Genomic DNA, 4,885 nt, shown 5'->3' with positions numbered 1-4,885 from the left:
TTACACAAATTGACAGGCGATGCTGAAATTTAAATGGAAATACAAGGCCAAGAATAGCCAAAACAATTGTGATGGTTAATGTTATATGTCAACTTGACTGGGCCACTGGATGTCCAGATAGCTGGTTAAACGTTATTTCTGGGTGTGTCTGTGAAGGTGTTTCTGGAAGAGATTAGCATTTGAAATAATAAAGCAGACAGCTCTCTCCAATGTGGGCATCATACAGTCTGTTGAGGGCCTGAATAGAACAAAAAGGCAAAGTATGGTTGAATTCATTCTCTGCCTGACTGTTGAGCTGGAAAATCAATTTTTTCCTGCTCTCCATGTTTCTCATTTTCAGGCCTTCAGACCTTACTGGAATTTACACCATTGGCTCTCCACCTCTTTGGCCTTCAAACTGGAGCACCAACTTTCCCGGGTGCTCCAACTTGTGGATGGCAGACTGTAGCTTCCAACTTGTAGATGACAGATTGTAGGACTTCTCAACCTCCATAAATCACATGAATTTATATATAAATATAGATACATATATATGATATATAGATATATCATTATATATGTAATATATAATGATATATCATATATTACACATTATATGTGTATGTATGCATATATACACACACACACACACATATATACCCTATTGATTCTATTTCTCTGAAGAACCATGACTAATACAACAATCTTGAACAAAGTTGGTTCTTTGAAACTCCCCAATTTTAAAACTTGCTATAAAGCTGTATTAAACCAAGTCTGTGTGGTACTGGAATATAGATGGGCAAATAGATGGATATAAATGAATTGAGAGTCTAGAAATAAACCCGTACATTTCTGTTCAATTAATTTTCAATGAGGGCATCAAGACCATTCAGTGGGGAAAGAATTATCTGTTCAACAAATGGTGCTGGCACAGATAGGCATCTACAAGCAAAAGAATGGATTTGGACCTCTACTTTACACCATATAAAAATACCTCAAAATAGATAAAAGACTGAAAGTTAAGAGCTAAAATAATATAACTCTTAGGAGAAAACATAGGTGTAAAACTTCTTTTTTTAAAAAAAGATTTTATTTATTTATTTGACACAGAGAGAGAGATCACAAGTAGGCAGAGAGGCAGGGGGAAGTAGGCTCCCCACTGAGCAGAGAGCCCAATGCGGGGCTTGATCCCAGGACCCTGAGATCATGACCCGAGCTGAAGGCAGTGGCTTAACCCACTGAGCCACCCAGGTGTCCCATAGGTGTAAAACTTTTTGACCTTGGATTAGACAGTGGTTTATTAGATATGACATCCAAAGGACCAGCAACAAAAGAAAAAGAAACAGATAAATTGGATCTCATCCAAACTGCTGTGCTTCAAAGGAGGCCACCAAGAAAGTAAAAAGACAACCCACAAAATAAGAAAAAAGAAAATATTTGCAAATCATATATCTGATAAGAGACTAGCATTTTTAGTATATAAAGAACATTTAAAAGTTAACCATACAAAATGTAATTTTAAAACAGGCAAAGGATTTGAGTATCCATTTCTCCAAGAAGATATACAGATGACCAACAAGCACATGAAAAGATGTTCGACACGGTTAGTCACTAGTGAAATGCAAATCAGAACAGTGAAGTACCACTTCACACCCACTAGGATGGCTAGAATCAAAAAGTCAGATAACAACAAATTTTGGTGAGGATATGGAGAAATTTGAATCCTTGGACTTTACTGATGGGAATGTAAAATGATGCACCCTCTTTGGAAAACAGTCTGGCCATTCCTCAAAATGTTAAACATAAGTTACAACCCAGTAATTCTACTGCTAGTGTAGATACCCAAGGAAACTGGAAACATATGTTTACACAAAAACTTGTGCATGAATGTTTATAGCAGCATTATTATTCACAATAGTCAAAAAATGGAAAGAGTTTATATGTCCATCAACTAATGAATGGATAGAAAAAATGTGATATCTATATCTATAGATATATATTCATATACAAGGAAACATTATTCAGTCATAAAAAAGAATGAAGTACTGATACATGCTGCAATATGGGTGAACCTTAAAAACATATGCTAGATGAAAGAACTCAACCAAAAGCACCACAAATTATATGATCCCATCTATGTGAAATGTCCAGAATAGGCAAATTCACAGAGATAGACAGTACATTAGTGATTGCCAGGGATGAGAGAAAATGAGGAGTGACTTACTTCTAATGGGTACAGAGTTTCCTTTTGGGGTGATGAAAATGTTCTGAAATTAGTGAAAATATTTGTGCAACATTGTGAATGTACTAAAAATAGTATACACTTTAAAGGGTGAATATTATGGTACATAAATCATATGTTAATAAAAATTGTATAAGGAAAAAAAAGAGACTATAGTGGGGTTCCTTGTATCCTCTATCTACTGTTTTCCAATAGCTACATCTTACATAATTAAAGTAGAATATCAAATCCAGGAAACTAAGAACTGGTATAATGTGTGCATGTAGTTTTATGCTATTTTATCACATGTAGCTTTGTGTAACCACCACCAAAATCAAGACCCAGAATTGTTCCATCACTACAAAGTCCTCCTTCATGCTGCCTCTTTCTAGTTATACCAGTCCCCTTTACCCCACCGTTCCAATTGCTGGCAACTGCTAATATACTCCCCAATTTTGTCATATCAAGAATCTTATATAAGTGTAATTCTATAGCACTTGACTTTTGGTATTAGATTTGTCACTCAGCATAATTCCCTGGAAATTCATTGATGCATATATTAAGAGTTTGTTTCTTTTGATTGTGATATAATATGGATGCTCCAGTTTGTTTAACCAAGTACCTACTTAGGGCTAGTTTAGTTGTTTCCAGTTTTGGGCTGTTACAAATAACACTGCCATGAACAATAATGCAGAGGTCTTTGTGTGGACAAGTTTTCATTTCTCTGGGATAAATATCCAGAGGTGCAACTGATGGGCCCTATGCTTAGCTTTTGAAGAAACCAACATACTATTTTCCAAAGTGGATATACCACTATATGTTCCCACTAGCAATACAGAAAACTTAGTTTATCTTCATCCTCATCAGCATTTGGTATTGTCACTATTTTCTTTCCTTTTAGCCATTTTAATTGGTGTGGAGTGACAGCTCATCATTTTCCTCATTTGTATTTCCTAATGGTTACGGATTTTGAACATCTTTTCGTGTGCTTATTTGTTATCCATGTATTTTCTTCAGCGAAGTGTCTCTTCATGCCTTTTGCCCATTTCCCAATTAAATTGTTTGATTTTTGCTATTGAGTTTTGAGATATCTTTATATATTCTAGATATGTCTTTTGTTAGATATGTGATTTGCAAATATTTTCTCTTACAATGCAACTTGTCTTTTTATCCTCTTTATATGAACTTTTGTAGAGCAAAACATCTTAATTTTGATAAGTCCCAAATTTTTTATTTTTTAGGTAATAGATTGTGTCTTTCATGCTAAATCTAAGAACTCTTCATCAAGCCCTAGGTACTGCAGACTTTCTCCTGTGTTTCCTTTGAAAGTGTTTTCCAGTTTTACATTTTACATTTAAACAACTGGCCCATTTTGAGTAATTTTTGTGTAAGGTGTGAGGATTAGATCAGGGTTCATCTTTTTGCCTATGAATGTCCAATTTCTCTAGCACCATCTATTGAAAAGGTGATTGATCTTTCCTCTACTGAATTGCTTTTATGCCTTTGCCAAAAGTAAGTGGGACATATTTGTGGACCTATTTCTAGGGTATCTATTGTGTTCTATTGAAAAAAAAAATATATATATATATATACTGTCTATTTCTTCTCTAACACCACACAGTCTTGATTACAGTCCCTATATGATAAGTCTTAAAATCAGGTAGAGTGATTCTTCCCATTATGGTATTCTTTTTATAAACTGTTTTTAGCTATTCTTGTTTCTTGGCTTTTCCATATGGATTTTAAAAGAATCTTTTTAGTACCTACCAAAAAGAACCTTGCTGGTATTTTTTTTTTTAATTTATTCACCTATTTGAGAGACAGAGAGAGAGAGAGGAGGGGAAGAGGGAGAGGGAGAATACCTGAGCAGATTCCCTGCTGAGTGGAGAGCTGGATGTGGGGCTCAATCCCAGGACCCCCAAATCATGACCTGATCTGAAATCAAGAGTGGGCCACTTAACTGAGCTCCCCGGATGCTCCCCCCAAAACCTTGCTGGTATTTTGATAGGAATTAATGTTAAACCTGTATTTCAACTTCAGAAGAACTGACGTATTTACCATATTGAGTCTTCTAATACATAGCTGCAGTGCCTCTCCATTTATCTAGACTGTCTTTGATTTCTTTCATCAGTATTTTGTAGTTTTCAACATACAAGTCCTGTATATGTTTTGTTAGATTTATACTTAGGTATTTCATTTTTTAAGTGATATTATAATTTTAGTTTCTGTGTCCACATGTTCATGAATAGTAGAAATACAGTTGGATTTTTGTGCATTGATCTTGTGTCCTGAGATCTTCAAAAATCATTTATCAGTTGTGGAAATGCATTTGTTCATTTTTCTTTCACGTTTTTTAGCATTTTCTATGTCAACCATTGTGTCTCCTGCAAATAGAAACAGTTTTATTTCTGCCTTTCTGACTGGCATGCTTTTTATGTCTTTTCGTTGCCTTACGGTGCAAGCTAGAACTTCCAGTACTTGATTACAAGTGGTGATAATGGGCATCTTTGCTTTGTTTCCCATCATAAAAGGAAAGCATTCTGTCTTTCACTATCAAGTATGGTGTTGGTTGTAGATTTTTGGTAGATGTTCTTTATCAAGTTCAGGAAATTCCCCCTCTATTTTTTAAAATTTTTTATTTTTTATACACATATATTTTTATCCCCAGGGGTACAGGTCTGTGAA

This window comes from Mustela nigripes, chromosome X, assembly GCF_022355385.1.
Source record: "Mustela nigripes isolate SB6536 chromosome X, MUSNIG.SB6536, whole genome shotgun sequence".
Taxonomy (NCBI): domain Eukaryota; kingdom Metazoa; phylum Chordata; class Mammalia; order Carnivora; family Mustelidae; genus Mustela; species Mustela nigripes.
The sequence above is the reverse complement of the archived record's forward strand: the minus strand, read 5'-3'. Positions refer to the sequence as shown.